The sequence below is a fragment of the Piliocolobus tephrosceles genome, chromosome 11, assembly GCF_002776525.5.
Source record: "Piliocolobus tephrosceles isolate RC106 chromosome 11, ASM277652v3, whole genome shotgun sequence".
Classification (NCBI taxonomy): Eukaryota; Metazoa; Chordata; class Mammalia; order Primates; family Cercopithecidae; genus Piliocolobus; species Piliocolobus tephrosceles.
The window spans coordinates 45,360,526-45,387,453 of NC_045444.1; the positions used below are offsets into that span (position 1 = coordinate 45,360,526).

At 40.9% G+C, this 26,928-nt stretch overlaps 1 protein-coding gene and 1 long non-coding RNA gene across 22 annotated transcripts in view; one reads left to right on the top strand and one right to left on the bottom strand.

The window, feature by feature from the left end:
* The window catches only part of BAZ2B (bromodomain adjacent to zinc finger domain 2B), a 430,125-nt gene that overhangs the window by 329,799 nt on the left and 73,398 nt on the right, over positions 1 to 26,928 (bottom strand). For 13 of the 21 annotated variants that reach the window (XR_003309384.2, XR_003309383.2, XM_026454052.2 and 10 more), the window contains exons 4-5: positions 20,397 to 20,535; positions 1,688 to 2,047 (exon numbers count right to left, since the gene is read on the bottom strand). The gene's annotated coding sequence lies outside the window, so the exon portion shown is untranslated. Of the gene's footprint in view, positions 1 to 834; positions 1,147 to 1,687; positions 2,048 to 20,396; positions 20,539 to 26,928 lie in introns of those variants that run through there. The other 8 variants (XM_026454040.2, XM_026454039.2, XM_026454067.1 and 5 more) reach the window with 5 other exon arrangements.
* LOC113224773 lies at positions 738 to 4,551 on the top strand. Its single transcript, XR_003309386.2, has 2 exons — positions 738 to 894; positions 1,194 to 4,551. It is a non-coding gene; the product is annotated as an uncharacterized LOC113224773 (long non-coding RNA).

The window sequence follows — 26,928 nt, forward strand, 5'->3', positions numbered from 1 at the left end:
CAAAAAATCCATAGGGGAGAGTAGAGCAAATAAGAAAGGGATATACTGACTACAGGTAACAGTTGAAACCTTTAAATTGAAAAAAATACACAAAAACTAGGTAAATAACAAATGACGCACAAAAGTTTACCATTTTTTGCACAAAATCTTCCACCTGTTACCAAAACATACAATACGCAGACTTCGTATACTTATTTTGAGAGCAAAACACAAAAATAAGCCACACAACTTATCAGTAACCTGTAAGTTACACAATCCTATACAACAGGAGAAAAATTAAGCAAAAAATTTACTCTTGGGAAAATTTCTCCATAAAGTTTACATGACGTCACTGGGCCCCCGGAACGTTGCCTAAACTTTGAGCCTTATCCAGACACACTTCCTAATGCTTCTTTCCTTTCCTCAAAAATAAAAAAGAGACTTGGGAATAAAATTGCCCAAGATGGCGAAACGCTTGTTGTTTAGAGGGCAGAGGAAAAAATGGAGGATATTGTAATATACACAAAGAGATAAATTTCAACAACTCGGCCAAGGACTGCAGCTGCTTCCCTCTTTATAAGGAAGCAACAGACAAAAGATAAATACAGAGGGAGAAAGAAAAGAAGAGAAAATCTCCCAAACAACAGATCCAGCTCTGACTCTTCAAACACTTCCTTCCCCTCCCAAATCCCAATTCTGGGGTTCGTGAAACTACTTAAAGGGGAGGGAGCCGCGAAAGAGAACGGGGGCGGGGGGGAGGGGTAACGAGAAGATTAAAAGAGGGAAGCAGAGGAGTTGGGAGCTGGCGGTCGTTCCCGGGGAAGAACTGCTAAAAGATGAGACCAAGGCACAGACCTTACTGTATGAGAAGCAATGCTCCTCAAACCTTCTGCGTCCTGACATAGACCTTCCCAGGTATCCAGATCTTTTCCCAATCCCACCTGCCCCACCCCCACCCCCACCCCCGCTCATCTTCAGTAAACTCAGAGCCTCCAGCTACACACGGGAGAGCTAGAGGCCCGAGCCGGGGAGTGGGGGTGGCAGACGCAGCTAATCAGTCCGAGAGGGAAGAGGGGGCGGAGGCAAAAAAGGGCAGCAGGAGGCGGACGGGGGTGGGGGGTGATGCAGAAACTACCCCGGCAGGGAGTGGGGGAGCAGCGGATATTCCGGGGTAGGAACGGCCATCGCAGCGCTGACAGAGGTGGTTTTTTAAGAAGCAAAACTGTCGGCCGCGACCTGAGCGCTGGAAGCCGAAGGGGAAGAGGAAGGAGACGCGAGCCAAGGCGGCCGGCACAAAGGCGGCGGACTCGCGGCGGCAGCGCCTGCCCGGCCGGGAGCACAGCCCGCGGCCCTACTCCAGCGAAGTCCCGCACCGGCTTCTAGGAATAAAGTTTACGTTCTCCGGAGGCCGCACCCCCCACCTCCCACCCAGGACGGCACATCTCCGCGGCCTCCTCCCCCAAACTCCACTCGGGACCCCGAGAACCACCCCAGCCTTCCGGCCACCACAACAAAGAGCCGCACCGACCGGCGAGGGTAAACAGCGGCGGAGGGCGAGAGGGCGGCGGGGCGAGCGCCTCCACGCAGCAACTCCGGAGTCCCCCGCTTGCCCGAGCGCAGTTTCTCCGCTGCTGTTTCCACCAGCTTTGTAACACTGGGAATTTACATCCTCACCCGCACCCCTCACGCCCGAGGATTTTAAACTCACCTTTACTTTCGAACTGAGAGTTGCGGTAGATGGGATTTTTGCCTTTTCCCCAGATGGTTGAAGGTTAAGATTTTTGGAAACCCCACCACCTCCTTATTTCTATTATTATTTCTGCAAGAAAAGTATAAAGAGAGTTGTAGTGGAGGTGAGATTTGTGATCGGGAAAGCCCTCGACTCCCTCCTTCTCCGTCTTCCGCCTCTCTCTCTCTGATTAGTTCCTATCCAGCAGCAGATTGAAGCAGGAGATGATTCTTCTCAAGGTTTGTTCAGCAGCTTCACTTCTAGGCGAAGGCTTCATGAACCAAGTGACGTCAACCAACAAGGCTTCTCTCTCTCTCCTCTCTCTAACAATGAAAGTTGCTGTTAACAAGGGAAAAAAAGAGAGAGAATTGTTTATACCATTTCAGTTCCAATAATAAATGACCTATCAGCTCCTAAAGGAGCCAAGGGAGGGGGTTGCTGCTTCTTTCCAAGAATCCTGTAGCTTTGAGTTTGCACCGTTCCTTGTCCCAGGAAAAAGTTAAGAAACTTAAAATGTTTTGTTTTGCTTTTAAAGAAGACAGGATAGAAAATGGGATTTAAAACTTAGTTTTTTAAAAACAAAAGCTACAGAGTAGGGAGCATAGGTCAACTACCATCTCCACCTAAACTTTTTTTTGTTCTTAAACTCTGAATTCTACAAACCAAATAAATTAATATGCCGAGATTTCGCGGATGTTAAAACTCAAAAAGCAGGATGCAAGATGGTCCCGGGGTAAAATTCTACTGCCTTTCCACGAACAAAGTTAAACTGGCTGTAATGTTTACGCACCAAGTTAAAATAAAATTTAAATAAAAGACGTTAAAATAGTCAATTGTTTTAAAGTTACATGCACACACTGTAAAAGGTAATCTCGATAGGTTTTTTTCCAGTTTCTGAGAGGTTAGAAAAAAGCATAGCAAATTGTAGGCACTAAACACTTTTTAAAAATCAAGTTATGAGTAAGACTGGTAGCCCTTTGCTCCTTTAAACTACACACGCAGTCATATGCTATGTGTCTACCCCCAGAATCTCTTCCAACTCTGTTTTTACCCTTCCACTCCTCCAACCCCAATTCCCAAATCCTGCAACCAATCAAGTTAAATTAAAGATACAATAATCTTTAGTTATTGGGAGTAATGGGTGCCCCATTCCCTCCCGCATCCCATCCTATAGATTCCTAAAAAAAACAATTTTTTTGAAAGCCTTAATCTTGATAACATTTTATTAGCCAAGAAGATACGTATTTTTTTTAGAAGTTCGCTGAGGTACCGTTTTTTCCCTCCAGAACACAAGAAACTCTCAAAGTTCATATAACTAAAAATTGCCTAATTTAATTTTCAGGATGAAGAGTAAGTAAATATTAAGCTATCGGAGAATAATTTGATCATCTATGTATATTTTATACATTTGTGGATAAATGCATCTTAAAAGATGCTATTGTTTTATGTTTCCTCTTCAGCCACTGGCTGTGATTTTAATTGTGCTGGAGGATCTTCATTAGTATTAACACATGGGGAGATTTCACAAAGCTGCTTCATTAGGAAAAAAAAAAAGCTTGGCAGACTAGGTCTTTTTGCATGCACTGAGAATGTCAGCCTTACCTCGGTCATTTGTAACATAATAAGTGCAAGTACAATGATTGCAATGCAGGAGCTCTGGGGGAAGGGCAGAAATACTGCCTGTCTAATAGGGATATCTGAAAAGAAGGCTGCTCATTACATAGTAAAATGTATGCTAAAAATTAGTGAAGATGATGTCTCAGGAGACTGATGCTAAATAAATTAATGTGCTGATATGTTTTTAATTATTATTTTTGTAGTAGTTTATTTCATTCTCAGGATTCACATTGAGCAGCAAAGCTGTGCTAGCACTTATTGATTTTTTTTCCCTGCCACATTCCCGGAATACAGATTTTAATCATTTCACTACACCACACTCAGTAATTTCATTAAAAAGTGGAATCTTCCATCCCCAGAAAAGCATTTAATTTCAATGACATACAATTTCTCTTTTAGCAGCAAACTGTCTCTACAGTAAAAACTGGCCTAAGGTTCAAATGCATAATTTAATCCTGAGTTTTCTTTCCATGCTCTGCATTCCTTTCAAGCTATAATTTGAGTAACTACCTAATAACTGTAATAAGGACAATAATTTCCTTAAAATATATTATTAACTCATATTTAATTAACTCAGAGGCCAAGCTCTGTACATGTGTGACTGGGTCAACAGTTCTATAATCTCAAAATTTACTAATAATGTTCCAGAAGAAAAATATAGATTAAAATATAAGTATGAATGCACTTAGTATCTAACACTTCTATCCCAAGTCACATACAGAAAAGTTAATGCATTGTTCTATAATGGTGGTCATTAAATAAATAATATTTTTAAGTATGTGGAACTAAAAAATGGAATTCAGTGATATTTCTATGTGTAAAGTATTGAATATTAATATTTTAACGATCTATTACTGACACTTTACCTAATCATTAGCATTACTGTTGAAAATATTTAATTTTGAAAAGATAAGGAAAAAGTGCTAGATTCAAGTTATCTTGATTTTCATAAAGAATTCTCCCAAAATGTACTTCGCTTGAAATAAAGTTAAGTGGCACACTGTAACTTGAATAATTAAGAATACATCCTTTACTTAAATACTTCCAACAATATACTGCAAAGCATGGTTCAATTTTTGGTGCCAATAATATTTTGAAATATTGGCACTGCAGATGCCACACTGGTTTCCCAAACAGTGGTTTCATAAGGATATGTAATTTATATTGCCTGGATTTTAGAAAAGAAACCTGTGAAAAAAAAATTTTAAGTAATAAAATTCATTAATTTAAATTGTGGAAATATGTCTAATCAACAGAAAAAACAAAATATATGTAATGAAAGTGATTACTATAAAAAAAATCATTCCCCTGAGTAATTTTAGAATCATAATTCAAAAATTTTTATTAGAATATGTATATGCAGTTTCAAGCTGGAGCCACATACAACGCAAAGTTGTCTTTTACTTGATTGTACAAGGAAGTAACTTACAACAAAATAATCTTATCATCAAAAGGTTGGAAAAAAGGAGAAAAGGGGTGACAGTGAAAACCTTGATTTTAATGTCTTTTAAAAACATTTTAAAACATATTTTTTATTATGAAGGGCTCGTTATATACTTTAGGAAAGAAATATCTGTGACATTCTCAATGGTGAAGTTATGTGGAAATCAATAACAAAATAGTTGGTAAACGACTGACAGATATCTCAAATTCATAAATGTATTTCTCTATTTCAGTAAAACTCAATACAAACTTTAATTTTATATTAAAATATATGTTTAAAATTACTTAATGTTATTTGGTAATTCAGATATACTATTCAATTTAATCTGTATGTTTAAACTGATTCTTCTTAAAAAAGAAATGATGTCCTAGAAATTTTAAACTGAATTACTCCAAATATTTGATACCTTCTTACTAAGAAATTGTGCTTAAATTATTTTAAAAATATGATTCCTTCCCTTTTTTCATGTTATCATACTTGATCTTTTCAGAGATTATAACATAATCATACAGTTGAGGGGGAAAACTTCAGATAAAATAATTGCTATAGTTATAAAATAACTTAACTCCCAACAACACTTAGTCTTCCACCCAAGATCATCATCTATATTAGTACCGCATCATGTACATAATTGTGAAAGAATTTAATGATCAAGCATATCTCTTCCAATTTTAGTGAATAATTAACTCTGAAATTCTATATCTATTTACCCATCCCACAGACTAATTATGCCACCAATATGGACTAAATTGTTGCACTTTCTTCCATAAAGCAGCATCTGTTTTTAGGACAAAGACAGAACTTCTTAAATAGGTAGATACAGAGATGGAGTTGGATGGCTATCTAATTTACTACTGTGGGTATTGTAGATGGTTTCTCAAAGAGTAAGGAATTGCCATGTACAGAGAATGAAGTCTAGGAAGGCTGACTACAAAGAAAAACAAACGAGAGATCTCAACAGTATAACAAGCTGGCCACTGTTATATCTTGTTTCTGTTTCAGTCACTACAGACTAATGAAGCTTTATTTGTTTTCATTATTGAACAAACATTTGAGTGCTTGCTATATGCTACGTGCTATGCTAGAGACTGGAAAAACATGAAAAGCTCACATTTTGGTTGATGTGGAAAGTGTGAAATTCCTGGGACATTAGAGACTCATATAAATCACATTGTAAAGATACAAATAATAAAGTTTTGTGAGAATAAAGAGAGGATGAGGCAACTAATTCTCACTGGGAGACTAGAAAAGGCTTTATCAAAGAGATGCCATTTGAATTGCATCTTAAATACTAGAGCTTACCAGGCAAAGAAGTTCGGGGTGGGAGGTGGTCTTCTAAGTGAAAGAAACAATAAGCGTAAATATGCAGAGATACTAGATCTGGTGTCTATCCACTAGTGAGAAATTCTGTATGTGGGAATATTCAGTATGGGGAAGGACAGAGATAAAGGGATGATAGGGATGTCATGACCAAGATGAAGGCTGGGATCTGAGAGTAAAAGGCCTAAGTACCATGGTAAGGTGGTTGAATTTATCCTAAGAGCCAACAAAGGCTAGCAAAGGAGTGGTATGATCAACCTTGTTTTGAGGGAACAATAACTGTATAGGCAGTGTAAATGATAGACTGCAGCATGAAGGGATTGCTTAACAGTCCATAAGAATGATGGTAAGAGACAGTGGCATTGGAGATTTACAGCCAGATATTTCTGAGGTAAAATTTCAGTTTGGTGACTAACTGAAAATAGAATTAAGGAAGAGGAAGGAGTGAAAGAGGACTAGATAAATTTCTAGCTTACAGTAGATGGTGGAGTCATTAACTATGGGCCAGAATACGTAAGGGAAAACAAATCATAAAGTAGTCTGGAATTAAAACCTGGCTATGATGCTTTATATGCCTCTTTTAAAAATACATTATCAGAATCAACTGTAGAGATTGTTTTAAATATTTAGAATTGTCCCCAGTGTCCAGAATTCACTATGTGAATTTAAATGTCCCCAACGTCCAGAATTCACTATGTCTGGGTGGGGGTCAAGTATTTCTTTTCCTCTTTAACTCTAAAGGTGCTTCTGATAAACATCCCTGATTAAGAACACGGCTGTAAGCATAAATTTGTTATAAAATTCAGTTGGAAAAACAAACAAGAAAAACACAGGAAATCTTGAAAAAGAGAGTTTGCCAGGGGTGGAGGGGACAATCATAACAGATACTAAAGCATTATAAAACCTTTAAAACTTAATAATTAACACTGGCACATGAATAAAAAACCAATAAAACATAACAGAAAAATGAGAAATTGACCCAAGTACATATGGCAATTTAGTATAGATAAAAGCTGTATCTCAAAACAGTGAGGAAGAGATGGAGTTTTTGATAATTGGTGTTCAAGGCCACACATGGTAGCTCATGCCTGTAATCCTAGCACTTTGGGAGGCCAAGGCGGGAGGACTGTTTGAGGTCGGGACCAGCCTGGGCAATATAACTAGATCCAGTCTCTACAAAAAAAAATTAAAATTAGCTAGGTGCTGGGTGCGGTGACTCACACCTGTAATCCCAGCACTTTGGGAGGCTGAGGCAGGCGGATCACCTGAGGTCAGGAGTTGAGACCAGCCTGACTAACATGGAGAAACCCCATCTCTATCAAACATTACAAAATTAGCCAGGCGTGGTGGCACATGCCTGTAATCCCAGGCACATGGAAGGCTGAGGCAGGAGAACTGCTTGAACCCGGGAGGAGGAGGTTGCGGTGACCCGAGATCATGCCATTGCAATCCAGCCTGGGCAACAAGAGCAAAACTCCATCTCAAAAAAAAAAAAAAAAAATTAAGCATGGTGGTGCATGCCTGTAGTCCCAGCTACCAAGGAGGCCAAGGCAGAAGGATCACTTGAGTCCAAGAGGTCAAGACTGAATTAAGTAATGATTGTGTCACTGCACTCCAGCCTGGGCAACAGAGTAAGCACTGTCTTAAAAAAAAAAAAAAAAAAAAAAAACGCAAAAATCAAAGTGGTGTTCAAATAACTGGGTATTCATAAGGAAAAGAATAAACTTGGATCTGTTCCAAAAATAAAACTGAAAAAGATCAGATATTTGAACATGAAGAATTGAACCTATACGAGTACTAGAAAAAATTGTGAGCCGGGCGCGGTGGCTCAAGCCTGTAATCCCAGCACTTTGGGAGGCTAAGATGGGCGAATCACAAGGTCAGGAGATCGAGACCATCCTGGCTAACACGGTGACACCCCGTCTCTACTAAAAATACAAAAAACTAGCCGGGCGAGGTGGCGGGCGTCTGTAATCCCAGCTAGTCGGGAGGCTGAGGCAGGAGAATGGCCTAAACCCGGGAGGCGGAGCTTGCAGTGAGCTGAGATCCGGCCACTGCACTCCAGCCCGGGCGACAGAGCAAGACTCCGTCTCAAAAAAAAAAAAAAAGAAAGAAAAAATTGTGGGAGGATTCCCCAATAATTAGAGAGTAAAGAAAACTTTCCCAGCAATGGTCAAAACCAGATGCAATAAAGGGAAACATTGGTAAATCTTACTACATAAAATAGCTTTTCTATAACCAAAACCAAAACACCACAAGCAGACCATAAAGACAAATGACAAACTGTAAAGAAATACTTGCAACTTACTTGAGACAGTTGAATAACCTTATATGTAAAGCCTGCCTAGAAACAGAGAAGAAAAAGACTAACAACCTGATAGCAAAATGACTAGAGAGATAAGCAGCCATTTTAGAGAAAAAGAGGCCGTGCGCCGAGGCTCAAGCCTGTAATCCCAGCACTTTGGGAGGCCGAGACGGGCGGATCACGAGGTCAGGAGATCGAGACCATCCTGGCTAACATGGTGAAACCCCGTCTCTACTAAAAATACAAAAAACTAGCCGGGCGACGTGGCAGGCGCCTGTAGTCCCAGCTGCTTGGGAGGCTGAGGCAGGAGAATGGCGTAAACCCAGGAGGCAGAGCTTGCAGTGAGCTGAGACCCAGCCACTGCACTCCAGCCTGGGCGGCAGAGCGACACTCCATCTCAAAAAAAAGAGAAAAAGAAATGGGGCTGGGTACAGTGGCTCACGCCTGCAATGCCAGCACTTTGAGAGGTTGAGGCAGGCAGATAATTGAAGACCAGCCTAGGCAACATGGTGAGATTGTCTCTACAAAAAATACAAAAAGTAGTGGGGCATGGTAGTGTGTACCTGTCTTCCCAGCTATTCAAAGCCTGGGAGGTCCAGGCTGCAGTAGGCCATGATCAAACCACTGGACTCCAGCCAGGGTGACAGAGTGAGATCCTGTCTCAAAAAAAAAAAAAGAAAGAAAGGAAGAGAAGGAGGAAAGGAAAGAAAGGAAGAGGAAAGGGAAGAAGGGAAGAGAAGGGAAGGAAGTGAGGAGGGAGAGGGGAGAGGGAAGGGAAGGGAGGGAAAGGGAAAGAAAAATAAAAGGAAGGAAGGAAGGAGAGAGGGAGGGAGGAAGGAAAAGGAAAGGAAAAGAAGAGAGAAAGAGAAAGAGCAAGAACATGCACAAGAGAGTGAGCTGGGTGCAGTGGCATACACCTGTAGTTGCAAGTACTTGGGAGGTTAACTTAAGAAGATCAGGTGTTTGAAGTTGTAGTGCACTATAATTAACCACTGCATTACAGCCTGGGCAACATGCAAGACCCTGTCTCAGAAAAAAAAAAAAAAAGACACACACACAAAAGAAATGCCCAAGGGCATTTAAGGGGAAGAAATTCCCCTTAAATGAAAACATTCGTAACCTTGCTTATAGTAAGAGAAATGCACATTAAGAATTACTGAGATGCCGGGCATGGTGGCTCATGCCTGTAATCCCAGCACTTTGGGAGGCCGAGGTGGGTGGATCACCTGAGGTCGGGAGTTCAAGACCAGCCTGACCAACATAGAGAAACCCTGCCTCTACTAAAAATACAAAATTAACCGGGTATGGTGGCACATGTCTGTAATCCCAGCTACTAGGGAGGCTGAGGCAGGAAATTCACTTGAACCTGGGAGGTGGAGGTTGCGGTGAGCCGAGATCGTGCCATTGCACTCCAGCCTGGGCAACAAGAGCAAAACTCTGTCTCAAAAAAAAAAAAAAAAAGAATTACTGAGATACTATTTCTCATCCTTCAGATGCCCAAAAGTCCAAGTTTTATAAAACAAGCTGTTAGTGAGTGAGGCTCCTGCAGAAAAAAAGGGGCAGTTTTTCTTTTTTTTTTTTTTTTGGAGTACAAAATGGAAAAACCCCAGCAAGGGAGAATTTGGCAGTATGTAACAAAGTTACATACGTGTTTATTTTATTTTTGCTAGCAAATTTCACTTCTAAGAATCTGACCAACACTGACAAAAATATGAAAATAGGTATATATACAGGAAGTTATTCATGGAAGCACTGTTACAGCAACAACCTGGAAATAATCCAAATTATGTGTCATAATGAAATGGTTGAATTAATTATGGTACATTCACACAGTGGAGTACTACGCAATTTTTAAAAAGGCGTGAGGCGGAAGTCCAGCAAGCTAAGATCCAATGGCTTGAAAATCTCGCTGCCAGCACAGCAGTCTGAAGTCAGCCTGGGACACTTGAGCTTGGTGGGGGGAGGGGCGTCCGCCACTGATGAGACTTGAGTGGGTGGTTTCACCCTCACAGTGTAAACAAAGCTGCTGGGAGGTTTGAACTGGGTGGAGCCCCCCGCAGCTCAGCAAGGCCTCTGTGGCCAGACTGCCTCTCTAGATTTCTCCTCGCTGGGCAGGGCATCTCTGAAAAAAAGGCAGCAGCCCCAGTCAGGGGCTCATAGATATAACCCCCAACTCCCTGGGACACAGCACCTGGGGGAAGGGGCGGCTGTGGGCACAGCTTCAGAAGTAAACGTCCCTGCCTCAGCAGCGGATATCCCAGCACAGCGTTCGAGCTCTGCTAAGGGTCAGACTGCCTCCTCAAGTGGGTCCCTGACCCCTGTGCCTCCTGATGGGGAGACACCTCCCAGTAGGGGCTGACAGACACCTCAAATAGGAGAGGTCTGGCTGGCATCTGGCAGGTGCCCCTCTGGGACGAAGCTTCCAGAGGAAGGAACAGGCAGCAATCTTTGCTGTTTGCAGCCTCCGCTGGTGAGACCCAGGCATACAGGGTCTGGTGTGGACCTCCAGCAAACTCCAGCAGAGGGGCCTGACTGTTAGAAGGAAAACTAACAAACAGAAAGGAATAGCATCAACATGAATAAAAAGGACATCCACTCAGAGACTCCATCCAAAGGTCACCAACATGAAGCACCAAAGGTAGATAAATCCATGAAGATGCGTAGAAACCAGCCCAAAAAGGCTGAAAATTCCAAAAACAGAATGCCTCCTCTCCTCCAAAGGATCACAACTCCTCGCCAGCAAGGGAACAAAACTGGATGGAGAATGAGTTTGACTAACTGACAGAAGTAGGCTTCAGAAGGTGGGTAATAACAAACTCCTCCGAGCTAAAGGAGCATGTTCTAAACCAATGCAAGGAAGCTAAGAATCTTCAAAAAAGGTTACAGGAACTGCTAACTAGAATAACCAGTTTAGAGAAGAACGTAAATGATCTGATGGAAGTGAAAAACACAGCACGAGAACGTCGTGAAGCATACACAAGTATCAACAGCTGAATTGATCAAGCAGAAGAAAGGATATCAGAGATTGAATAGCAACTTAATAAAATAAAGCCAGAAGACAAGATTAGAGAAAAAAGAATGAAAAGGAATGAACAAAGCCTCCAAGAAATATAGGACTATGTGAAAAGACCAAACGTACATTTGACTGTTGTGCCTGAAAATTTCACAGAGAATAGAACCAAGTTGGAAAATACTCCCCAGGATATTATCCAGGAGAACTTTCCGAACCTAGCAGGACAGGCCAACATTCAAATTCAGGAAATACAGAGCACAACCCAAAGATACTCCTTGAGAAGAACAACCCCAAGACACATAATCGTCAGATTCACCAAGGTTGAAATGAAGGAAAAAATGTTAAGGGCAGCCAGAGAGAAAGGTCAGGTTACTCACAAAGGGAAGCCCATCAGACTAAGACTGGATCTCTCTGCAGAAACCCTACAAGCCAGAAGAGAGTAGGGGCCAATATTCAACATTCTTAAAGAATTTTCAACCCAGAATTTCATATCCCACCAAACTGAGCTTCATAAGTGAAGGAGAAATAAATCTTTTACAGACAAGCAAATGCTGAGAGATTCTGTTACCACCAGGCCTGCCTTACAAGAGCTCCTGAAGGAAGCACTAAACATGGAAAGGAATAACCGGTACCAGCCACTGCAAAAACATGCCAAATTGTAAAGGCCTTTGACACTATGAAGAAACTGCATCAACTAACAGGCAAAATAACCAGATAGCCTCATAATGACAGGCTCAAATTCACACGTAATACTAACCTTAAATGTAAACAGGCTAAATACCCCAATTAAAAGATACAGACTGGCATAATGGGTAGAGTCAACACCCATTGGTGTGCTGTATTCAGGAGACCCATCTCACATGCAAAGACACACATACTCAAAATAAAGGGATGGAGGAATATTTACCAAGCAAATGGAAAGCAAAAAAAAGCAGAGGTTGCAATTCTACTCTCTGAGAAAACAGACTTTAAACCAACAGAGAGGCCGGGCGCGGTGGCTCAAGCCTGTAATCCCAGCACTTTGGGAGGCCGAGATGGGCGGATCACGAGGTCAGGAGATCGAGACCATCCTGGCTAACACGGTGAAACCTCGTCTCTACTAAAATAATGCAAAAAAACTAGCCGGGCGAGGTGGCAGGCGCCTGTAGTCCCAGCTACTCGGGAGGCTGAGGCAGGAGAATGACGTAAACCCGGGAGGCGGGGCTTGCAGTGAGCTGAGATCCGGCCACTGCACTCCAGTCTGGGCGACAGAGCGAGACTCCCGTCTGAAAAAAAAAAAAAAAAAAAAAAAAACCAACAAAGATCAAAAGATACAAAGAAGACCATTACATAATAGTAAAGGGATCAATGCAACAAGAGGAGCTAACTATCCTAAATATATATACACCCAATACAGGAGCACCCAGATTCATAAAGCAAGTTCTTAGAGACCTACAAAGAGACTTAGACTCCCACACAATAATAGTGGGAGACTTTAACTCCCCACTGTCAATATTAGATAGATCAACAAGACAGATAATTAAGAATATTCAGGACTTGAACTCAGCTCTGGGCCGAGTGGATCTAATAAACATCTACATAACTCTCCACCCCAAATCAACAGAATATACATTCTTCTCAGCACCATGTCACACTTATTCTAAAATTGACCACGTAAGAAGTAAAACACTCCTCAGCAAATACAAAAGAACGGAAATAATAACAAACACTCTCTGACCACGGTGCAATCAAATTAGAATTCATGATTGAGAAACTCACTCAAAACCACACAACTGTGTCCCCGGGACACAGCACCTGGGGGAAGGGGTGGCTGTGGGCACACTGAACAACCTGCTCCTGAATGACTGAACAACCTGCTCCTGAATGACTACTGGGTAAATAACAAAATTAAGGCAGAAATAAAGATATTCTTTGAAACTAATGAGAACAAAGACAACATACCAGAATCTCTGGGATGCATTTAAAGCAGTGTGGAGGGAAATTTATAGCACTAAATGCCCAGAAGAGAAAGGAGGAAAGATCTAAAATTGACACTCTAACATCACAATTAAAAGAACTAGAGAAGCAAGAGGAAACAAATTCAAAAGCTAGCAGAAGATAAGAAATAATTAAGACCAGAACAGAACCAAAGGAGATAGAGACATGAAAAACCCTTCAAAATATCAGTGAATCCAGGAGTTGGGTTTTTGAAAAGATCAAAAATAGACCACTTGCCAGACTAATAAAGAAGAAAAGAGAGAAGAATCAAATAGACGCAATAAAAGATGATAAAGTGGATGTCACCACGGATACCATAGAAATACAAACTACCATCAGATCACACTATAAATACCTCTATGCAAATAAACTAGAAAATCTAGAAGAAATGGATAATTTCACAGACACATATACCCTCCCAAGTCTAAACAAGGAAGACGTTGAATCCCTGAATAGACCAATAACAAGTTTTGAAATTGAGGCAGTAATTAATAGCCTACCACACAAAAAAAGTCCAGGACCAGATGGATTTACAGCTGAATTCTACCAGAGGTACAAAGAGGAACTGGTACCATTCCTTCTGAAACTATTCCAAAGAACAGAAAAAGAGGGAATCTTCCCTCTTTTTATGAGGCCTGCATCATCCTGATACCAAAACCTGGCAGACACACAACAAAAACAGAAATTTTCAGGCCAATATCCTTGATGAACATCAATGTGAAAATCCTCAATAAAAAACTGGCAAACCAAATCCAGCAGCACATCAAAAAGTTTATCCACCAAGACCACGTCAGATTCAACCCTGGGATGCAAGGCTGGTTCAACATAAGCAAATCAATAAACGTAATCCATCATATAAACAGAACCAATGACAAAAACGACATAATCATCTCAACAGATACAGAAAAAACCTTTGATAAAATGCAAAACTCCTACATGCTAAAAACTCTCAATGAACTACGTATTGATGAAACGTATCTCAAAATAGTAAGAGCTATTTAAGACAAACCCACAATGAATATCATACTAAATGGGCAAAATTTGGCAGCATTCCCTTTGAAAATCAGCACAAGACAAGGATGCCCCCTCTCACCACTCCTATTCAACATAGTACTGGAAGTTCTGGCCAGGGCAATCAGGCAAGAGAAAGAAATAAAGGGCATTCAAATAGGAAAAGAGGAAGTCAAATTGTGTCTGTTTGCAGATGACATGATTGTATATTTAGAAAACCTCATCTTCTCAGCCCAAAATCTCCTTAAGCTGATAAGCAACTTTAGCAAAGTCTAAGGATACAAAATCAATGCGCAAAAATCACAAGCATTCCTATACTCCAATAACAGACAGAGAGCCAAATCATGAGTGAACTCCCATTCACAATTGCTACGAAGAGAATAAAATACCTAGGAATCCAACTTACAAGGGATGTGAAGGACCTCTTCAAGGAGAACTATAAACCACTGCTCAAGGAAATAAGAGAGGACACAAACAAATGGAAAAACATTCCATGCTCATGGATAGGAAGAGTCAATAATGTGAAAATGGACATACTGCCCAAAGTATTTTATAGATTCAATGCTATCCCCATCAAGCTACCAGTGACTTTCTTCATAGAATTAGGAAAAACTACTTTAAATTTCATATGGAACCAAAAAAGAGCCCGCATGACCAAAATAACCCAGGCAAAAAGAACAAAGCTGGAGGCATCATGCTACCTGACTTTAAACTGTACAACAATGCTACAGTAATTAAAACAGCACAGTACTGGTATCAAAACAGATATACAGACCAATGGAACAGAACAGAGACCTGAGAAATAACACCACACATCTACAACCATCTGATCTTTGACAAACCTGACAAAAACAAGAAATGGGGAAAGGATTCCCTATTTAATAAATGGTGTTGGGAAAACTGGTTAGCCATATGCAGAAAACTGAAACTGGACCACTTCCTTATACCTTATACAAAAATTAACTCAAGATGGATTAGGCCGGGCGCAGTGGCTCAAGCCTGTAATCCCAGCACTTTGGGAGGCTGAGATGGGTGGATCACGAGGTCAGGAGATCGAGACCATCCTGGCTAACATGGTGAAACCCCGTCTCTAAAAAAATTAGCCAGGCGAGGTGGCGGGCGCCTGTAGTCCCAACTACTCGGGAGGCTGTGGCAGGAGAATGGCATAAACCCGGGAGGCGGAGCTTGCAGTGAGCTGAGATCCGGCCACTGCCCTCCAGCCTGGGCGACAGAGCGAGACTCCATCTCAAAAAAAAAAAAAAAAAAAAAGATGGATTAAAGACTTAAACGTAAGATCTAAAACCATAAAAACCCCAGAAGAAAACCTAGGCAATACCATTCGGGACATAGGCAAGGGCAAAGACTTCATGACTAAAACACCAAAAGTAATTGCAACAAAAGCCAAAATTGAGAAATAGGATATAATTTTAAAAAGAGCTTCTGCGTAGCAAAAGAAACTATCAGAATGAATAGGAAACCTACAGAATGGGAGAAAATTTTTGCAATCTATCCATCTCACAAAGGGCTAATATCCAGAATCTACAAAGAACTTAAACAAATTTACAAGATAAAAACAAATAACCCCATCAAAAAGTGGGATGGGTGAAGGATATGAACAGGCACTTCTCAAAAGAACACATTTATGCAGCAAACAAACATATGAAAAAAAGCTCATCATCACTGGTCGTTAGAGAAATGCAAATCAAAACCACAATGAGCTACCATCTCCTGCCAGTTGGAATGGAAATCATTAAAAAGTCAGGAAACAACAGATGGCTGGAGAGGATGTGGAGAAATAGGAATGCTTTTACACTGTTGGTGGGAGTGTAAATTAGTTCAACCATTGTGGAAGACAGTGTGGCAATTCCTCAAGGATCTAGAACTAGAAATACCATTTGACCCAGCAATCCCATTAGTGCGTATATACCCAAAGGATTATAAATCATTCTACTATAAAGACACATGCACACATGTTTATTGCGTCACTATTCACAATAGCAAAGACTTAGAACCAACCCAAATGCCCATCAATGATAGACTGGACAAAGAAAATGTGGAACATACACAACATGGAATACTATGCGGCCACAAAAAAGGATGAGTTCATGTCCTTTGCAGGGACATGGATGAAGTTGGAAACCATCATTCTCAGCAAACTAACACAAGAACAGAAAACCAAATACCACATGATCTCACTCATAAGTGGGAGCTGAATAATGAGAAAACATGGACTCAGCAAGGGGAATATCACACAATGGGGCCTGTTGGGGGGTGGGGGCTAGGGGAGTGATAGCATTAGGAGAAATACCTAATGTAGGTGATGGGTTGATGAGTGCAGCAAACCACCATGGCATTTTTATACCTATGTAACAAACCTGCACATTCTGCACATGTACCCCAGAACTTATAGTATAATAAAAAATAAAATATAAAGAAATAAAAATTAAAAAGCATGAGGGACATACACAGTATGAAGCACTTTACAGTGAATTCCAGTATTTATTGTTAAGTGAAGAAAGCAAGTTGGAGAAAAACGTAGTATAGTATGTCACCATTCATCTAAATATTTACTTATTTTTTAATTGAAAGGATAAAACCTTAAAAAAAACATGGTTACATAAAAGGAGGAAGAGAGCAGAGTAGTAAAAATAGGAACAGTACAGTATGTGGGTATCTCATAAAACCTGTATTATAGATGTGAATTTGGGACCATACAAAGTCATTTACATTATTATAAAACAGAAAGAAGGTTAAAAAGCAGGCCAGGTGCACTAGCTTGCATCTGTAATCCCAGTGCTTTGGGAGGCCAAGGCAGGAGGATTGCTTGAGCCCAGGAGTTCAAGGCTGCAGTGGGCTATGACCACACCACTAAAAGCCTGGGCAACAGAGTGAGATTGCGTTTCACAAAAACCAAAAAAACAAAATACAATCCCATAAAAGTGAAACCCAAATAAATAAATAAACTTACTTGTATGTGAAGTTGGTGGCATAACCATAGATAATTATTCCAAGTGACTTTAAAACACAACAGCTAAAAACAGACTAATTTAACAGTATATAGTATTCAAAGCAACAAGACAAAACAGCAACCGAAATTATCAGGAACCATATTCTTATGCTGTTATTGGTGGTGTTATTGTAACATTGTTGCATGCACAGTCTGAGAAAAAGCAAATGGCCAGGCCCAGTGGCTCACGGTGTGTAATCCCAACATTTTGAGAGGCCCAAGTAGGAGGATTGCTTGAGTCCAGGAGTTAGAGACCAGCCTGGGCAACGTGGTGAAACCCCAACTTTTCAAACAATTTTAAATATTACCCGGGCATGGTGGTACACACCTGTAGTCCCAGGTACTCAGGAGGTTGAGGTGGAAGGACTGCTTGAGCCCAGGAGGTCAAAACTACAGTGAGTCATGATTGTGCCACTGCATTCCAGCCTGGGCAACAGAGCAAGACCCTGTCAAAAAATAAATGAATAAATAAATAAAAAGAAAAAAATGAATACGCTGGTGTTTTTGGAAAATTAATTTTTGAATTGCATAAAAACTCTGTGATGCTGAATTTAAAATGTATGTGTTAGAATGAACTCATTATATATTTTATACTTAAAAATACATATTTCTTACTTGCATACTGTAAATACCTAAAACAGTGACCAGTGTATAGCAACGAGCACACACCCACAGTATACAGATTATGGTCTCTATACATCAACTGCCCCTAAAAAATTCAATGAAGCAATGGCTGACTCCACATTTGGGTCAAGAAATATTCAAAAATGAGCTTAGAATAACTGTCACACCAGTAAGCATGGAAATTATGAAAGATTATTGGTGTCATGTCAAAAGGACTTGGTAGCCAATTTGAAGGGTCCAATATGAGGTGGCTCCCATTGGCCAAAGATGAGACAATTTGAATGTTAACAATAACCCCAAAGTATCTGATACAATGTGATAACTACTCTAATATAAATATTCAAAGTAAAATGAGTACACAATTTACTCAGTAAGGAATGACTACTTTTTCTGGGTGGAGACAGGGGAAGGAGAATACATATCCTCAGTGTGTTAAAGAGGCTACCTGACAGTGATTAAACCATGTTTGCATCATAGGTTGTCCTCACATATTATCTTCAGCATTAAAATTCATAATAGTTTAGCCCTGCAGGACAGTTTCAAGCTATTCATGGTACTACCACATGCCATTTGGGAAAGCTCCCTGAAATCACTAAAATCATCTTTTTTAGGGCCACGAGGAAATGTTTTTATCTCATATCAGATTTTAAAAATTCATGACTACCTTCTCTCTCGACAGCCAGTATCTTTCAGGTTGGAAACCAGAGTTTTATATTCACTGCCTATTTATTATCACTGTATTCTTTTTTTTTTTTTTAGATAGAGTCTTACTCCGTCACCCAGGCAGGAGTGCAGTGGCATGATCTCGGCTCACTGCAACTCTGCTTCCCAGGTTCAAGCAATTCTCGTGCCTCAGCCTCCCGAGTAGCTGGAATTACAGGAACATAACACCATGTCCAGCTTATTTTTATATATGTAGTAGAGACGAGGGTTTGGCATGTTGGCCAGTCTGGTTTTGAACTCCTGACCTCAGGTGATCCAACCACTTCGGGCTCCCAAAGTGCTGGGATTACAGGTGTGAGACACCGTGCCCAGCCATATTTTCACTGTATTCTAAAAAATACATACTCAAGGACCAAAATTCAATAATGAGTACAATTTTCACTACTACTTTTAATAAGAGAAGCAATATCAGAGTTCACATTTATAGACAATTATGTTATAGGAATAGCACAGTGTGAGAATATTCTAGCGCAATTTCTTTAACTAATGTAATGGTGATCTTTCTTGTTCCTTAGCTGCTACTCTGTTAATACTGATTTCAACACATCATTTTTAGAGAACTTTTTTGACTCACAAAATAATCACAAGTCAATTTTTTAAAATCTCATCCCCAACTAGCCGGGCGTGGTGGCGGGCGCCTGTAGTCCCAGCTACTCGGGAGGCTGAGGCAGGAGAATGGCGTAAAACCTGGGAGGCGGAGGTTGCAGTGAGCTGAGATCCGGCCACTGCCCTCCAGCCTGGGGGACAGAGTGTGACTCCCTCTCAAAAAAAAAGAAAAGAAAAAAAAAAATCTCATCCCCTTTTTGCATGAATTTTCAATACGAAAGGAACAAGTTGTCAAGTACTTCCCCCCCATATGAACCGCATATAGATCAAAGATTTGCTCATACCCTTCACATAGAAAATCTGCATCCAACTGTAATGGTAATTATTCATTAGCATGCACATGTTAGAATAACTGTGCTTTCATATTATATATTGTTAATATTATAATGTCCAAAAGTATCACGTGTATAAAGAGTTTTGACGAGTTGATTTTTGCCTTCACTATAGACAAAATATTATTTTGCTGCTGGTTTAATGAATTTACCAACTGTGTGGTTTTATGTCGGATTTTACTCTGAGGAGTGCAATACTGAATAACTTCCCTAGCTTTAGTTTCTTCTCCACCTTTGAAGACAAAAATACTAAAAAGCATTATTTTCTGCTTATTGTGGAAAATGTTTACTGTTTTATCAGCAATGTTTACTGAAAATGTCACTGAGTTTTGTTTAAAAGATAGTCAATGACTTTAAAATATCCCTAGCCTGAATGACTTAAAATTACTTTTTAAAACTTCTCTCTTTTTCCCTCCATATATTGAATGAAGAGACAATCCAAAGAGAGGCAAATTATCTTTGGAGAAACAAAACAAATGGCAGAAGTCACATGGCTACAAGGTGCTACAAACAGGACTTTTTCAAATAGCAAAGAAAAATGGCCATACCATGAGCAGGTTAGTGTGGCTACAGTCGAGGAACAGAAAGAAGACATGTCCGCTGGAATTGTGTGGCAACTTTAATGTGCAGCTTTGGGTAGAGGAATGGGATTCAGTTGTATGAGATTTTCTGGGAGGTTTACCCTATCTACTCAAGAAAGGGAACATACCTTGTTCTCACTGAGAGATAATCCTTGGAATTGAGATCATTCCCTCAATTCAGGAGTCCTGAAGCTTCTGCTTCTGCCAATAAACCAGTGTTAATTCTTCACTTTTCAGCTTTTAGTCATCTCTTCTCAGCAGCTGTTTCTACTTTCACAGAGTAAGAGAAAGAAAAATGTAAAAAAAAAAAAAAAACAAAAAAAAAAAACCCAAAACAAAAACTCCATAAATCTATTCCTCTAGTATTTTAGGTATATTAATGATGTGTCTCAAGGTCACAGTTTTTTGAGAGCAGATGCGGTGCTGGACGCCATACTATGCTTCAGGAAATTTTCTATTTATTTCCTCGGCTATCATCTTTTGAAATGTATGATGAAATTCTATCCTGTTTGTTATTTCCGGTTGCTGCTGGTGAATAATTTGTTTCTTCTTCTTTTTCTTGTCTGGTTCTGCTATTCTATTCTACCCTTCCCCTTTTTAACACTGTTATAGTGCATATTTTTAGGTATCATAGGAGGACATTTCTGTAGCTTCTTTTTACCAGCTTTAAAAAGGAGTCTCTTTTCCTAATTGAAATGATGCTTAATTGAAACCATGTGAATATCTAAAGCATTGTTTAGATAATAATACAAATGGCAAAGCTGATAATCAAGAGGTATCTTACTCTTTAAAACATAAAGTCCCTAGCAACTTAGGGAGACCCTGTTTCTATAAAAAATTTTAAAAATAGCCAGGTGTGGTGGCACATGCCTGCAGTCTCAGATACTAGGGAGGCTGAAGTGGGAGGATTGCTTAAGCCTGGGAGGTCAAGGCAGCAGTGAACCATGTTCATGCCACTGCACTCCAGCCTAGGTGACAGAACAAGACTCCATCTCAAACAAAAGAAAACAAAACAAAACAAATACAAAAACATAACGTGGGTAACGGGGGGCAGAGGCATGGTGGCAGAATAGAAGCCTACACTGCTCAACCCCCAAATGGAACACCAAATTTTAATAACTATCTGCACACAGAAAATCAACATCACAAAACCAAAAGTAAGGCGAGCAATCACAGTACCTGGCTTTAACTTCATTTTCCTGAAAGAGGCATTGAGGAGGGCAGGAGAGATGGTCTTGAATTGCCACTGCCTGCCTGCTCCCACCTCCTGACTGTAGTTGTGTTGCATGGAGAGAAACTCTCACCACTGTGGGGAGGGAGAATGCAGCTCCTGGGAGACTTACACTAAACTCAGTGATGCCCTGTCATAGCAGAGAACAAAGCTGTGCTGGGCTTAGCTGGCACCTGTGCATGGAGGGGGCTTTTGGACTAGAGCATTTGGACCAGAACTAGACAGAGGGAAATCACTCATCGCGGTGGTCAGCACTTGAGTTTCTCGACAAGCCCCACCACTGTGGCTGAAGTGCTCTGGGGTCCTAGGTAAACTTGAAAGACAGTCTAGGACACAAGGACTGCAATTCCTAGGCAAATCCTAATGCTAGGCTGGCTTAGAGCTGGTGAACTATGGTGGCATGTGACCTAGGAAGATACTAGTTGGGGTGGCTATAGGAGTGCTTATGCTATCCCTCTCCCAATCCAGGCAGTCCACCTTGTAGCAATGAAAGAGACCTCCCTCCTTTTGCTTAAGGAGAACTAAGAGTAATAAAGAGGACTTGGTCTTGCATATTGGAAACCAGCTCAATCACAATAGGATAGGGCACTGGGCAGAGTTGTGAGGCCCTCACTCCAGGCACCAGCTTCCAGATGACATTTTTAGACATACCCTGGGCCAAGAGGAAATCCACTACCTTCAAGGGAAGGACCTAGTCCTGGGAAGATTCATCACCTGCTGACTAAAGAGTCACTGGGCCCTGAATAACCAGCAGCAATGCCTGGGGAGTACACACTGGGCCTCGGGCTCTGAGATGTACTGGCTTCAGGGAGGACCCAGCACATTCCCAGCTGTGGTGGCTATGGCGGCAGACTCCTTCTGTTTGAGAAAAGTAGAGGAGAAAGTAAAGGGGACTTTGTCTTGTAATCTTAGGTACCAGCTTATACACAGTGGGGTAGAGAAACAAGCAGGCTCTAAGGGTCCCTACATCCAGGCCTAGGCTCTTGAACAGAATTTCTGGACTTGCCCGGGGCCAGAGGGGAGCCCACTGTCCTGAGGGTGAGTCCCAGGCCTGGCAGCATTCACCACAAGCTGATAAAGGAGTCCTTGGGCTTGAACTGAACATCAGCTGTGGCCTGGCAGAACCCTCCAAGGACTGGTGGTGGTGCTGGCCAAAAGGAGAAGCTCCTCTGCCTGTGGAAAGGAGAGGAAACACTGGGGAAGGCCTCTATATTGTGATTTGAGTGCTAGCTTAGCCACAGTAAAATAAAGCATCAGGTAAATTGCTAAGGCTCTTTATTTTTAGTTTTTTAGAGACCCTCTGTCACCTAGGCTGGAGTGCAGTGGCACAAACACAGCTCACTTGCAGCCTCAACCTCCCAGGCTCAAGCAATCCTCCCACCTCAGCCTCTCAAGTAGCTGGGACTACAGGTGCCCACCACCCTGCCAGAGGAATTTTTTTTCTATTTTTCTGTAGACACAGGGTTTCACCATGTTGCCTACACTGGTCTTGAACTTGCGAGCTCAAGGAGTCCATCTACCTCAGCCTCCCAAATTGTTAGGATTACATGTGTGAGCCACCACACCTGACTGTAAATTTCTAAAGTTTTTGACTCCAATCCCTGGCTCCCAGACAGCATCTCTGGGGACCTGGAGGAACTCGCCACCCTGAAGGAAAGCTCCTTGGGCAAGGCCCATTGCTGTGCTGGCTTTAGGTCTGACCCACTGCAGTAAGAGTAGTGGTGGCTACAAGGGCACTTGCATCACCATACCCCCAGTTCCAGGTGACTCAGCACACACAGAGAGAGACTCCGTTTTTTTGGAAGAAAGTAAGAAAAAAAGAACAATTCTCTGTGTGGTAATCCAGAGAATTCTGGCTCTTATCTACGACCACCAAGGTGATACCTTAGGCATGAGTCCACAAAAACCACAGCATTATTGGGCTTGAGGCCCACGTCCCTTTGAATACCTAGAAAGACTTCTCAAGAACGACAGGCACAAACAAGCCCAGACTGTGGAGACTACAATAAATACCTAACTCTTCAATGTCCAGACACTGATGAACATCTATAAGCATCAACATCATCCAGGAAAACATGACCTCACCAAGTGAAAAATATGACACCAGGGAACAATCCTGGAAAAAAAGAGATATATGACCTTTCAGACAATGAATTCAGAATAGCTGTTGTGAGGAAACTTCAAAAAATTCAAGATAACACAGAGTAGGCATTCAGAATTCTATCAGATAAGTTTAACGGAGAGATTGAAATAATTTAAAAGAATCAAGCAGAAATTCTAGAGTTGAAAATGCAATTGACATGCTGAAGAATGCATCAGAGCTTTTTAATAGCAGACTTGATTAAGCAGAAAAAAAATGAGTGAGCTTGAAGACGAGTTATTTAAAAATACAAAATCAGAAGAGACAAAAAATAAAAATAAAAATACAATGAGGTATGCCTACAAGATCTAGAAAATAGCATCAAAAGGGCAAATCTAAGACTTACTGGCCTTAAAGAGGAGGTAGAGAAAGAGATGGGGTAGAAACTTCATTCAAAGGGATATCAAAGAAATTCCCAAACTTAAAGACATCGACATTCAAGTACAAGAAGGTTACAGAACACCAAGCAGATTTAATCCAAAGAAGACTATCTCAAGAAATTTAGTAATCAAACTCCCAAAGGTCAAGAATAAATAAAAGATTCTAAAAGCAGCAAGATAAAAGAAATAAACAGCATACAATGGAGCTCCAATATGTCTGGCAGCAGACTTTTCAACTTATAGGCCAGGAGAGAGTAGCATAACATATTTAAAGTGCTGGGAAAACACACACACACACACACACACACACACACACACACACACAGAGAGAACAAAAAAAAACTTTTACCCTAGCATACTATATCCAGCAAAAATATTCTTCAAACCAAGGACAAGTAAAGATGTTCCCAGACAAACAAAAGCTGAGGGCTTTCATCAAGACCAGACTTGTCCTACAAGAAATCTTAAAGGGATTTCCTCAATCTGAAAGAAAAGGACATTAATAAGCAAGAAGAAATCGTCTGAAGTTAAAAAACACTGGTAGGCCAGGCGCGGTGGCTCAAGCCTGTAATCCCAGCACTTTGGGAGGCCGAGACGGGCGGATCACGGGGTCAGGAGATCGAGACCATCCTGGCTAACACGGTGAAACCCCGTCTCTACTAAAAATACAAAAAACTAGCCGGGCGAGGTGGTGAGCGCCTGTAGTCCCAGCTACTCCGGAGGCTGAGGCAGGAGAATGGTGTAAACCCGGGAGGCGGAGCTTGCAGTGAGCTGAGATCGGGCCACTGCACTCCAGCCTGGGAGACAGAGCCAGACTCCATCTCAAAAAAAAAAAAACAAACAAACAAAAAAAAAACACTGGTAATGGTAAGTAAGCACATTTAAAAAACCCAGGATAGTATTACACTGTAATTATGGTATGTAAATTACTCTTAAGCAGAAAGACTAAATGATAAACCAGTCAAAAAACTACAAGAACGTTCCTAGACATAGACAGTTACAATGAAACAAGGAGAAACCATAAAAAGTTAAAAAGCAGGGAGAGGAACTTAAAGTATATTGTTTTTATTAGTTTTCTCTCTCATATTTGTTTGTTTATGCAAGCAGTGTTATCATCAGTTTAAAATAGTGGGTTGTAAGGTAGTATTTGCAAATTTCATAGTACTCTAAAATCAAAAAACATACAATGGATGCACACAAAATAAAAAGAAATTAAATTGCAGCCGGGCGTGGTGGCTCAAGCCTGTAATCCCAGCACTTTGGGAGGCCGAGACAGGCGGATCACGAGGTCAGGAGATCGAGACCATCCTGGCTAACACGGTGAAACCCCGTCTCTACTAAAAAAAAATACAAAAAACTAGCCGGGCGAGGTGGCGGGCAGCAGTAGTCCCAGCTATTTGGGAGGCTGAGGCAGGAGAATGGCGTAAACCCAGGAGGCGGAGCTTGCAGTGAGCTGAGATTCGACCACTGCATTCCAGCCTGGGCGACAGAGTGAGACTCCATCTCAAAAAAAAAAAAAAAAATTAAATCATACCACTAGAAAAAAATCAAATTAACTGAAAGGAAGACAGGAAGGAAGGAGAGAAGGCGGAGAAGACCACAAAACAAATAAACAAACCAGAAAACAAGTAGCAAAGTGGCAGGAGTTAGTCCCTACTTATCAATAATAACACAAATATAAATAGACTAAACTCTCCAATCAAAAAACACAGAGTAGCTGAATGGATTAAAAAAAAAATAAGACTCAGTGATTTGTTGCCTATAGGAAACACACTTCATCCATAAAGATACACATAGACTGAAAATAAAGGGATGGAAAAACACATTCATTTGGTGCCAATGGAAACCAAGAAAAGCAGGAATAGCTATATTGACATAGACTATCGGGGGAACCTGCCCCCAATAGTTAACGTGGGTTCTTTTCTATTTCCCTAAGCATCTCGGCTGGTTTGAGAAACAAAGGGAAAGAGTACAAAAGAGAGAAATTTTAAAGCTGGGTGTCTGGGGGAGACATCACATGTCGGCAAGTTCCATGATGCTCTCTGAGCCGTACAACCAGCAAGTTTTTATTAGCGATTTTCAAAACAGGAGGGAGTGCATGAATAGGGTGTGGATCACAGAGATCACATGTTTCACAAGGTAATAGAATATCACAAAGCAAGTGGAGGCAGAGCAAGATCACAGGACCACAGGATGGAGTGAAATTAAAATTGCTAATGAAATTTCAGGCACTCATTATCATTGATAACATCTTATCAGGAGACAGGGTTTGAGAGCAGACAACCTGTCTGACCAAAATTTATTAGGTGGGAATTTCCTCATCCTAATAAGCCTGGGAGCGCTACAGGAGACTGGGGCTTATTTCGTCCCTTCAGCTTTGACTGTAAAAGACAGCTGCCTCCAAAGGGGTCATTCATAGACCTACCCTCAGGGCACATTCTCTTTCTCAGGGATGATCCTTGCTGAGAAAAAGAATTCAGCGATATTTCTCCTATTTGCTTTTGAAAGAAGAGAAATATGGCTCTGTTCCATCCAGCTCACTGGCAGTCAGAGTTTAAAGTCTTATCTCCCTTGTTCCCTGAACATTGCTGTTATCCTGTTCTTTTTTCAAGGTGCCCAGATTTCACATTGTTCAAACACACATGCTCTACAATTTGTGCAGTTAACGCAATCATCATAGGGTCCTGAGGCAACATACATCCTCCTCAGCTTACAAAGATGATGGGATTAAGAGATTAAAGAAAAGACAGGCATAGGAAATCACAAGAGTGTTGATTGGGGAAGTGATAAGTGTCCATGAAATCTTCACAATTTATGTTCAGAGATTGCAATAAAGACAGACGTAAGAAATTATAAAAGTATTAATTTGGGGAACTAATAAATGTCCATGAAATCTTCATAATTTATGT